Source organism: Trichosurus vulpecula, chromosome 1, assembly GCF_011100635.1.
Source record: "Trichosurus vulpecula isolate mTriVul1 chromosome 1, mTriVul1.pri, whole genome shotgun sequence".
NCBI lineage: Eukaryota > Metazoa > Chordata > Mammalia > Diprotodontia > Phalangeridae > Trichosurus > Trichosurus vulpecula.
The window spans coordinates 561,629,127-561,641,906 of NC_050573.1; positions in this window are offsets into that span (position 1 = coordinate 561,629,127).

Sequence of the window (12,780 nt, forward strand, 5' to 3'; positions counted from 1 at the left end):
GTAACTGCTTCTGGAACACTTGGCCCACAGATGGTGGGGGGCAGGGATTGAGCTCCTGACAGAAAGGGATTGCAGGGATCTCTTTGCTGGCACTAAGGCAGGATTCTCTTGCTTTGCTCATGCTTGGATCTCGGCCACAATCCTGGGTGTCATTTGTGGTCACTCACAAACCAGAGCACAGACCAGAAGAGGGGTAAACACCTCTCCTTTGCTCATACAACCTTGGAAGAATTGAAAATTTACAGGTCCCTAAAAATATCTCTGAAAACAGTTGCACAAAACGTTGAAGCTTGGGACAGTGCACCCTCCACACTGGAACCAAAGATATACTTTAACAAATAGCTAAATAGTTAAGTAATTGACTAGGAAAATGAGCAAACAGTGGGAAAAATTCAGGCTATAGAATCTTACTTTGGTGACAAGGACCATCAAAACATACAACCAGAAGACAATAAAGTCAAAGCTCCTACATCCAAAGCCTCCAAGAAAAATATGATTTGGTCTCAGGTCATGGAAGAGCACAAAAGTGATTTTGAAAATCAAGTAAGAGAAGTAGAGGAAAAATTGGGAAAAGAAATGAGAGTAATGCAAGAAAATCATGAAAAACAAGTCATCAGCTTGCTAAAGGAGATTAAAAAAATGCAGAAGAAAATAACACCTTAAAAATAGACTAATCCAAAGGGCAAAAGAGATCCAAAAAATCAAGGAGGAGAGGAATGTTTTGAAAAGCAGAATTGGCCAGATGGAAAAGGAGGTCCAAAAAACCACTGAAGAAAATATTACCTTAAAAATTTGAATGGAGGATGTGGAAGCTAATGACTTTATGAGAAATCAAGAATGTACAAAACAAAACCAAAAGAATGAGAAAAAATAGAAGATAATATGAAATATCTCAAAGGAAAAATCACTGACCTGGAACATATATCCAGGAGAGATAATGTAAACATTATTGGACTACCTGAAAGCCATGATAAAAAAAGAACCTAGACATCATCTTTCAAGGAATTTTTGAAGAAAACTGTTCTGATATTCTAGAACCAGAGGAAAAATAGATATTGAAAGAATCCGCCAATCGCCTTTTAAAAAGATCCTACAAAGAAAACTCCTAGGAATATTGTAGCCAAATTCCAGAGTTCTCAGGTCAAGGAGAAAATATTGCAAGCAGCCAGAAAGAAACAATTTAAGTATTGTGGAAACACAATCAGGATAACACAAGATCTAGCAGCTTCTACCTTAAGGAATCAAAGGGCTTGGAATATGGTATTCTGGAGGTCAAAGGAGCTAGGATTAAAACCAAGACTCACCTACCCAGCAAAACTGAGTATAGTAGTTCAGGGGAAAAATTGATTTTTCAATGAAATAGAGGGCTTTCAAGCATTCTTGATTAAAAGACCAGAGCTGAATAGAAATTTAGACTTTCAAATACGAGAATCAAGAGAACCATGTAAAGGTAAACAGGAAAGAGAAATCATAAGGGACTGATTAAAGTTGAGCTGTTTACATTCCTATATGCAAAGATGATATTTGTAACTCATATAGACAGAGGGCACAAGGTGAGTTGAATATGAAGGGATGATACCTAAAAAATAAAATTAAGGGGTGAGAGAGGAACATACTGGGAGAGGGAGAAAAGGAGAGGTACATTATCTCACATAAAAGAGGCAAGAAAAAGTCTTTACATTGCAGGGGAAGAGGGAGGAGGTGAGAGGCAATACATGAACCTTAGTCTCATCATATTTTGCTTAAGGAGGGAATAACATACACACTCAATTGAGTATGAAAATCTGTCTTGCCCTACAGAGAAGTAGGGGGTAAATAGATAAGGGGTAGGGGATGATAGAAGGAAGGGCAAATGGGAGGAGGGTAATCAGAAGCAAACACTTTTGAGGAAGGACAGGGTCAAAGGAAAGAATAGAATAAATGGGGGGCAGGATAGGATGGAGGGAAATAAAATTAATCTTTCACAACATCACTGTTATGGAAGTGTTTTGCTTGATGACACATGTATAACCTATATCAAATTGCTTACCTTCTCAGTGAGGGTGTGTGGGGATAGAAGAAGGGAGAGAATGTGGAACTCAAAGTTTTAAAAAGAAATGTTGAAAATTGTTTTTACATGTAACTGGGAAATAAGATACACAAGCAATGGGGTATAGAAATCTATCTTGCCCTACAGGAAAATAGAAGGGAAGGGGATAAGAGAAGAAGTGGGGGAGGGTGATAGGAGGGAGGGCAGATTTCAGGAAGGGGTGATCAGAATGCATGCTGTCTTGGTGTTAAGGGAGAGGAGAGATGGGGAGAAAATTTTGAACTCAAAATATTGTGGAAGTGAATATTGAAAACTAAAAATAGGTTATTAATAAAAAGAAAAAAAAGAAATATTGGAGTACCTGAAAGCCATGATAAAAGAAAGAGCCTACACATAATATTTCAAGAAATTTTCAAAGAATCTCTCCCCCTCCCATATCTTCAATCCAGAGAATAAAATAGAAATGGAAAAAATCCATTGTTACCTTCTGACAGACATCCCAAAATGAAAACTCCCAGGAATATTATAAGCAAATTCCAGAGCTCCCAAACTAAAGAGAAAATAATTCAAGTAGCCACAAAGAAGCAATTCAAATATTATGGAGACACAGCCATGGTCGCTTAAGAGTTAATGGTTTCTCCATAAAGTATCAGAGGGCTTTGAATATGATATTTCAAAAGGCAAAGGAGCTAGGAGTACCACCAAGATTAACCTACCCAGCAAAAGTGAGTATAATCTATCAGGGAAAAAATAGTTATTTAATGGAATAGAAGATGTTCAAGCATTCCCAATGAGAAGCCCAGAGCTGAACAGAAATTTGATGTTCAAACACTGGACCCAAAAAAAGCATGAAAAAATAATCATGAAAGAGTAATCTTAAAGGTATCAATAAAGTTAAACTGTTTACATTCTTATATGGGAAAATTATACATGTAACTACTAAGAATGTCATAATTAGTAGGGTAGTTAAGAGGAGTTTACATAAAAAGGGCATGGGTGTGAATCAATTATGTTTGAATGATCTCTAAAAACATGAAACAGTTAGAAAGAAGGATCCACTAGAAGAAGGAAGGGAGAGACAGAATGGAGAAAGTTCTCATATAAAAGAGCTATACAAGAAAGAGGTTTACAGTAGAAAGGAAAATGGTGGGGAGAAGTGATTGGTGAGGAGGGCTTGAAGCTGATTCTCATGAGGACTGGTTCAAAGAGGGAAGAATACATATACACTTTCAGTTTTATATGGAAATGTAACTTACCCACTAGGAAATAGGAGAAGAAAGAGATAACAGAAATGGGCTGGGATGATAAAAGGGAGGATAGAAATAAACAGTTACTAATCATAACTGTGGATGTGAATGGGATGAATTCACTCACAAAACAGAAGTGGAAAGCATAATGAATTAGAAAACAGAATCTAACAAACATATATATATATATATATACATATGCATATGTATATATATATATGCATATATATATAGTTGGATATACACACATAAAACAGAATGACAGAGTCAAAATACAGTGCTGGAGCAGAATCTAATATGCTTCAGCTGAACTTAAACATGAAAGGAAGGGGTAGCAATCATGATGTCATGCATAGCAAAAACAAAAATAGACCTAATTAAAAGGGGTAATTGGGGAATCTACATTTTGATAAAAGGCAGTGTAGAAAATGAGGTAATATCAATTTTTTATGGAAAGTTTCTCTGATAAAGGGTTCATTTTCGAATACATAGAGTATAAAGTTGAGTAAAATTTATAAAAATAGGAGCCATTCCCCAATTGATAATTGATCATAGGATATGAAAAGGCACTTTTCAGATAAAGACATCAAAGCTATTTTTATCAGTATGAAAATTGTCATATCAAAGTCATTTGGGAACTCTAAATAACTATTGGTTAGAGAAAGGCAAATTAAAACAATTCTGAGATACTGCCTCGTACCTATCAGAAATGACCAGTACTTGGGGAAATGAAAGAAAAATAAGTACACTAATGAACTGTTGGGGAAGTTGTGAATTGATCCAACCATTCTAGAGAGCAATTTGCAACTTTGCCCAAATGGCTATAAAACTGTTCATACCCTTTGACCCAGTTATAACCCTACTAGGTCTGTATCCCAAAGAGGTTAAAGAAAAAAAAGGACCTATATACAAAAATGTTTATAGCAGTTTTTTTGGGGTGGCAAAGAGTAGAAAATCAAGGGGATGCTCATCAAATGGGGAATGACTGAACAAGTTGTGGTATATGATTGTGAGGGACTACTTTTGTGCTGTGAGAAATGATGAAAGGGTTGGTTTCAGGAGAAAACAAAAATCAACAAAAAAACATGGCAAGACCTATATGAACTGATGCAAGGTGAAGTGAGAAGAACTGAGAGATTATTGTACACAAACAGTGATGTTGTAATGATCAATTGTAAAAGACTTGGCTACTCTGAATAATACAAAGATCTAAGACAGTTTCAAAGGTTTATAAATTTTTAAAAAATGGTATTGACCTCTAGAGAGAGAATTGATTAACTATGTATGCCAATTGAAGTATAATTTTCTCACTTTATTTTTCTTGCTTTTTTGGCAATATGGCTAATATGGAAATATATTTTCATGATTTCACAGGTCTATTTGATATGATATTGTTTGCCTTCTCAGTTGATGGGAAAAGGGTAAGGGAATAGAGAGAACTAAAGAATTCAAAATTTGAAAAGAAAAAAAAGCGTTAGACAGAACCTAAATTGCCTTAGCTTAAAAAATCTAGCCTCACCAAAACTTTGTATCTTGCAAAAAGAAGCAACCAAAATTGATATGCCTGTGGATATAGCTCCCATGTGGAAGGAAGATGGTAGTGCCTCATGTGTGCATCGAGGCCAACCAGTAGCAAGGTTTTGTCTTTGTGTAGCTCGTAGGAAGGCAGAAAGACATTTCTAGACTCTTTCTCCCTACTCTGTTCCAAGAGAGACTTGCACTCCTGCGAGAAGGGGAGGCAGGAGGTTGGGGCCAGAAGCTACCACTCTGCTCTCCTCAGAGAGAAGAGGTACCATGCCATAAGTACATCAATCTAAATATTGTTTTTCAAGTGGTAAGATTGTATTCCATCTAACTTCTGAATGCTTTGGCATTCGGGGGGAAGGGAGATCCCCAACTTTATATCTAATGTTTCACCTCTTCCCTATCTGATGTCAGTTCCACAATGAATATACATAGCAAAAAGCAAATATAACTTTTTTTATCCTATTCCCCTTCATCTCTTTAACATTTTTTTCAATTAATTGTAAAAAATTACATTTTTAAAAATTTTGAGTTCCAAATTTTCTTTAAAAAATGTGTGCTACAATCTATATTCAGACTCTATAAGTTTGTTTTCTTGTCTTTTTGGTTTATTCCTCTGGAACTGGATAGCATTTTTCATCATAAGTTGTTCAGAATTGCTTTGGAGCATTGTATTGAAAATAATAGCTAAGTTATTTACAGTTAATCATCATCAACTCACACCTATGCCCTCTGTCTATATAACACACCTTCTGACTGCCCTAATAATGGTAAAGTTTTAGAAAGTCATAAGTGTCATCTTCCCATGTAGGAGTATAAATAATTTAACCTTATTGAATCCTCTATGATTTCTTTTCCTGTTTATCTTTACATGCTTCTCTTGAGCCTTGTATTTGGAAGTGAATTTTTTATTCAGTTCTGATCTTTTCTTCAGGAATGCTTGAAAGTCCTAAATTTCATTAAATATCTATTTTTTTTCCTCTGAAGGATTATGTTCACTTTTGCTGGGTGGATGATTCTTGGTTGTAGTCATTGTTCCTTTGCCCTCCAGCATATTATGTTCTAAGTCCTCTGATTGTTTTATGTAAAAGCTGCTAAATCTTGGGTGATCCTGACTATGGCTCCATCAAATGTGAATTATTTCTTTCTGGCTACTTGAAATGTTTTCTAACTGACCTGGGAACTCTAAAATTTAGCTATAATATTCCTGGGAGTTTTTGTTTTGTGATATCTCTCAGGAGGTGATCTAGGTCTAGGATGTCAGAGTTATTTTCCTCGATGATTTTTTAAAATATGGTGTCTAGGATGTTTTTCAGTTTGGTTGCTTGTTTGATTGCTTTTTATCACAGCTTTCAGGTAGTCCAATAATTTTTAAATTATCTCTCCTCAGAATTTCCAGGTCAGTTGTCTTTTTAATGAGATATTTCATACTTTCTTCTTTTTTTATTCTTTTGATTTTGTTTTATTGTTTCTTAATGTTTCATGGACTCTTTAGCCTCCACTTACCCAATTCTAAGTTTTAAGAAATTATATTTTCAATGAACTTTTATACCTCCCTTTCCATTTAGCAAATTCTGCTTTTTAAGGCATTATTATCTTCTGTGGATTTTTTTGCCTCTTTTACCATTTAATCTATTCTGTTTTAAGGTGTTATTTTCTTTAGTATATCATTGTGCCTTCTTTACCAAGATGTTAACTCATTTTTCATGATTTTCTTGCATCACTCTCATTTCTTTTCCCAATTTTTCCTTTACCTCTGTTATTTGATTTTTAAACTCTTTATGAGAGCTTCCAGTAATTCTTTTTGGTCCTGAGACCAGTTCATATTTTTATCTGAGACTTTACATATATTTGGGGATTTTGGGGGGAGGGGGACAGTTGTTTTTGTCTTGTCTTCTGTGTTTATGTTTTGATCATCCTTGTCCAAGTTATAGATAGAATTTAACTATATCTGAGGATAGCATTTGATATCTCTCATGAGTATCTTCAGGGAAACATGGAGACACAGGCCAGTTGACAGGACAGCTAGATGGATTCAGAACTAATTGGATGGCCAGATTCAAAGAATATTCCTTAACAGTTTGATGCTATAGGACAATGGAATTCAAATTTAGAGGTGAACAGGTCTTCTGAGGTCACCTAGATCAATCTGCTCATTTTACAAATGAGGAACCTAAAGCCTACCAATGTAGGGCCCAGGGATCTATACTTGGTCCTGAGCTATCTACTGTTTTACTCAGTGATTTCGATGAAAGCATAAATCACCTCTTTATGAAATATGTAGATTAGACAAAGTTTGAAGAGACAGTTAACAAACTACGCGACAGACAGGATCTAAAATTATCTTGAATTAGGAGAAAATTTCACAAAAAACCAATAAGATGACATTTAATAGGGATTTAACAGGTGTTCATATTGTCCCTCATGCTCACTCCCTGGGTGACACGGGACAACACACTTAACTTCTCTGTATATCAGTATCCTCACCTATAAAGTGAGTTAGTCAGACGAGACGGCCTCTAAGGTGCCTTCCAGCTTTAAATCTTAGACCTCTTGATCATAAATTGATTGTGGGAAATAGTCCAGGGAAACAACGGAGAAAATTGTAAACAGATGCAGTTGTTCATTTCCCTACTACCTTGATTTTCTTATTCTCTAGCCCTCAGTTTCCCTCCAGTCCCAACCTTCTATAGGAAATCTTTCCCAGTCTTCTTAATTCCTGTGCCTACCCTCCATTGATTATTTTCTATTTTTCCTGCATATAACTTGTCTGTACATAGCCCTTTGCATGTTGTTCGTCTATTAGATTATGAGCTCTCTTGGAGGCAGAGACATTTTTTTTGGCCTTTCTTTGCATCTTCTCTGCTTAGTATAACGTGTAGCATATAGAAGGCACTTAAAGCTTATCAATTATGTGACTGATGCTGGAGAGAATCTAGTTGATCATTCCGTGTTATTCTTTGCATCTAAAAGTGGTGAGAGCGGCTTCTGAGCCTGGGAGCATTCTACAGGGCGGGAGACTCGAAGATATTTGGCGGTCGCTGTGTCCGCAGCTGCCACTGCCATTGCAGCCTGAATTAGATTTAGATTTAGAATTAGAATTAGATTTAGAAATGGGGAATATTCTGAAAGCAGAGACCCGGTGGAAAGACAGGTTGTTATAAATAGAGACCGGGGATCAGGAAAAAGATTGGCATAGCTAGGAAACATCAGTCATTGAGAAAATGTGGCCAGGTGACTAATCCTACCTTCTGGAACTCCTTTTCTCCCCCTCTCTTTTTGAAAGTAGAGTCTGTTTGTTGTTTGTTTGCATAACTCCTCCTTATTCTCCTGGTGCCTCAGAAGCAATTTGAGTGGTCAAAAGGAACTTTGGGAATAAATGAGTTAAGCAATTTCTTCACCATATTAGTATTCAACAACTTCTTTACAGTTTTGTTGTGTGTCAACCTTTTACAATTAATCATATTACTTCGTTTTAATTAATTGCATGGCCAATAAAAAGCCAGTTGCCTAAGTCTTCTAAATGTGATGAGTGCACTAAGAACAGGAGATTTTCCAAATGTGGGATGGGAGTTAAAATCTAAATCATGATTTCTAGGATTCTCATTACACAGTGATTTTTTTTTTCATTTTCTCATTTCTATACTCCTAAATGAATTTTGAATCTGGCTGGCATCGTTTCATGATTTCTGCAGCGATGAGGTGGTAGGAGGGAGAGTAGTATAAGAATATACATCTGAATGTCTCTGGAGAGCTGTAGGGGTGCTGCAGCTATTGTTAAAGCCTGCCAACATTAGTTACTTCCTTTCTGATGAAACTATTTGGCTGGTAGCTTGATTGTACCATCACCTGGTGGAAAAATTATACACTGCCCACGCTAGTTTGTAGCTCAAATAAATTAGTGATGGGATACTCAAAACAGCCTAGTATGGAAGGCTTCTGATACTCTAGCATCAGAGATATCCACCAAGTATACACATAGACAAACACATAGATAAACCTCACCTTCTCCCTTCAAGGGAGACAAATATAAAGTCTTACATGGGGATTCAAAAAATCAATTTCAGAGATACAAGCTAAAGGAGGATAGCACTTTGTTTGACTTAGGACTTGGGTTCTTAATAATTTAATATAAAGTAACAGTATAGTAGAAAAAAAGACTATTCAAACTGGTATTGTATAAAGAGACATAATTTCAAGGACTAAGAGTGCCCCTAATCATTTTACAGGAGTCAGCCCTGTTCTGAGAACACATGAAGAACCACGATCCATTTTAGGTATCAGTCAAGGAGCGTTTATTAGCTCTTACTATATGGATAACACTGGGGATACAAAGAAAGACAAAAATAGGTCCTACCTTCAAGGAGTTTATATTCTGTTGGGGATCTTATCCAATTACAGGTTTGAGGTAGATGTTGTGCAGTGCCCAGAACAAGGTAACCAGGAAAGTTAAAGGCCTTGAGTTAAGGTTATGTGAAGACTAACTGAAGAAACTGGGCATTTTCATCCTGGAGAAAACTCAGAAGGGTTAACATACCTTGTTTTAAACACTGAAAGATTGTCCTGCAAAAGTGTCATTAGATCTATTTGTTTGGCCTCAGAGGACAGAACTAGGAGCATTTAGTAGGAGTTTCAGAGAAGCAAACCTAGACTTGCTGTCAGGAAAGACTTCCTAACAATTACAACTACGAAAAAAAAAATGCAGTGAGATTGCTTAAGACTGGGTCAGTGCCCATTTCCTGCAGTTCTTTAAGCAAAGTCTGGATGACTATTTGCCAGGTGTCATGTAGTAAGAATTCTTTCTTACCTACGAGTTAGACAACATGACTGCCAAGGTCTCTTACAACTCTAAAATTCTTTGATTCTGTGATCTATATTAATAAATAGTTTGGAACTACAATAATAGTTTTACCTTGGAGAATTACAAAATGTTTTCTCAACTAAATAAGCAAAAATCTCACTGCCTCAGGAGTAAAATATAGTAGAATCCATAAAATGAGAAAATACAAGTTATAAATTAATAAGAATTGAATCAGAGACAATATATAGTAAGCTTAATGGAAGACAATAGGAGATAATGAATCTACCTCGATCAGAGATTACAGAATCTTAGCTCTTTAAGTGGGAAAAGCACCATAAAATTTTTGAGAACATTGAATAAATTCAGAAACTAAGAAGGTGATGCCATTGATTAAATCACCAGTTATGGTTATAGTCTCCTCTCTTGCAGATATTCATCAAACCTACCTCTGCTTACTGCCCAAGGCTGATAACATCAATGCTGACATTGCTGTTAGCCATTTCATTCCTCTCTGGAAGGAAAGCATTCATTGCTTTCTAATTACCTTTTAAAGTTATTTTTTTTCAGATGAGTAGGTTTGCAAGCAGCTGGCTGTGATTTTTGCACTTCTAGATGAGATTGCTCTCTCCACACTTCCAAATCCAACCTGTTAGTTTCAGAATCCAATTGAGAACTGTGACACCTTAAAATCTTAGCATTACTGGGCTATAAGAGCTCATCACCTTCTCTCTAAGTCTCTAAACCAGACTGTCTTAAAATATCCTAGAACAGCATACTTACATATTTTAAAATGGAAAGAAAAATGTATTTTTTTCTCTAATACATTCTAATCCTTTTTATTGTCTCTCCCAAGTGGAAGAAAGTCCCTACTTCTCTTTCCAAAGAAACTGTGTGTGTGTGTGTGTGTGTGTGTGTGTGTGTGTGTAAGAGAGAGAGAGGAAGAGGGAGAGAGTTTTGTTCTGTTTTGATCCAGACCTATGATTTCATCTATATGAGGAATTCCAAATGAGGAATCACTCTCCAATATTTTAATTTATAGTCTCAGTGAGCTTTTTAGACCACTGAGTAGTTAAGTGATGTGTCCATATCTTCAGGAGAAAAATAAATTTGGGAAAACATACATTAATAGGAGAGAAAAATATTAGTGAAAAAATATTCAATTTTAAAAAGTTAACAAGAGAAATCAAAACAAGCATAAAAGAAATCTTGAAAATTAGAGAAACAAATTAGAAAACAAAAGACTTTGAAATGTTAAAATTAAAAGCCTTTTTTAAAAGAATTAAAAAAAGAACAACTTTATTCTGATTTAAAAAAAAAAAAACAGGGAAAGAAATCATATTATCCAAAACAAACAAGTAACATATAATACTCTTTGGCTGGGCCCTACTGCATTTCACAATAAAATTCTATTAGTATACATAGGTCTAGAAAGAAAAATGTATCTAGACAACAGTGGACTCAATAAGAATTTAACAAGATGTATCAGCAAAACTACAGAAACTGAAGAAGAGAAATGTCCAGAAAATCAAGGGCACAAAATAGGAGAGAAGGAAAAATCCAGAAACATGTAGTCGCTGTTTTGACAATTGTCAAAGCAACCCTAAGTCTATCACAACATGTGGCTTTTAGGGATAAATGTAATTTCTGGGAGCTAGATCATGGTTCTTCTTATCCATGAAGACCCTTAAATTATATGGGAATACTATTATTGGGATCTGGGATGAGCAACTTTATGGGGAACAAAAAGAAGCATGTGGAGTCTATCCCACTACAGCTGCTATTGGGCATGATATTTTAACATGTATCTTTGATTCCTATATCCTCTGATGATTCTTAATAAAAGTAAAATGAACACTATTATAGTCTGAAAAGGTGTTCATTCTAAGATTAATCCAGAAGATGAGGCACATCAGGACTAACTTCTAAGGTCAAATGACAGAAGAAAAGATATGAATGATCAGAATCTACTATTCACAAATATAAAAGAAACAGGAAGATTGCCTACAAAATAGAACATAGCCAGATTAACAGATGAGATAGAGATCTTCCCTGAATCCCAGACAGTGAAACTGGATAAGCTAACATCGAAGTACTGGAGAGAAAAAATCTGGTCCAGATGGATTTTACAGGTAATGTCAATCAAATACTTAAAAAGCAATGAATAATTATGCTACAGAAACTTTTTTTTTAAATCAAGTGGGCACTCTACCAAATTAGTTTTATTGAGCACATGTGATCCTGATACTTGAAATAAGGAATAATAAAGCAGAGAAAGAAATAAATATAAATATCACAAATGAATATTGCTGCAAAAATTAAATAATATCTCAGCAAAAAGATTTTAACAATATATAATTTTAAATTGTTCACTAAGCAAGTTGAATTTATATCAGGGATACAAGGATGATTCAACATTAGGAAAATAATTTAAATACTCGTACAAAACTAAAATAATGAAAGCTATACTATTTGATCAACAGATGAAGAAAAATACCAACTATAACTCACTTAGTCTATATAAATACTTCTGTATTGTAGTTATACTAATATATTAATACATATATACTATAAATGTACTAATATGAGCCCATTTTAATATGATCATATATGTACATATATGTGGGTATATATGTACATGCACAATATTATTATCCAGAAACACTATAATTGATTCTACTAAATGTAGGTCTAATGCCAGGATGTTCTCTTTACTCACTATAATTTGGAATAGTTCCAAAAATGCTAGTGATAGAAATAAAACAACAGAAATCAATTAAAATCATAAATATTGTCAAATGTGAAATAAATTATTCTTATTAACATATGACATAATGGTTTATTTAGAAAGCCCCAGAGAATCATTAAAGAACCAAATTAACATAATTAATTAATTTAACTAGCTAGATGCAAAATAAATGCACAAATTGCCAGCATTTCTATATTTCAATAATAAAATCCAGAAGGAATTAAAAGCTTAAATTCCATTTCAAATAACTATGAAATCTATAAAATATCTATGATCCAACTTAATCTAACAAGACACATAAATGCAATTACAAAGTACCCTTTAAAGAATGACAAATACTTTGTGAGATATGGTTGGGCCTTGACATGATAATAAAAATTACTTTATTTCCTGAGACCTCTGAATAGAATTAAATACAATTCAAAAAAAATTA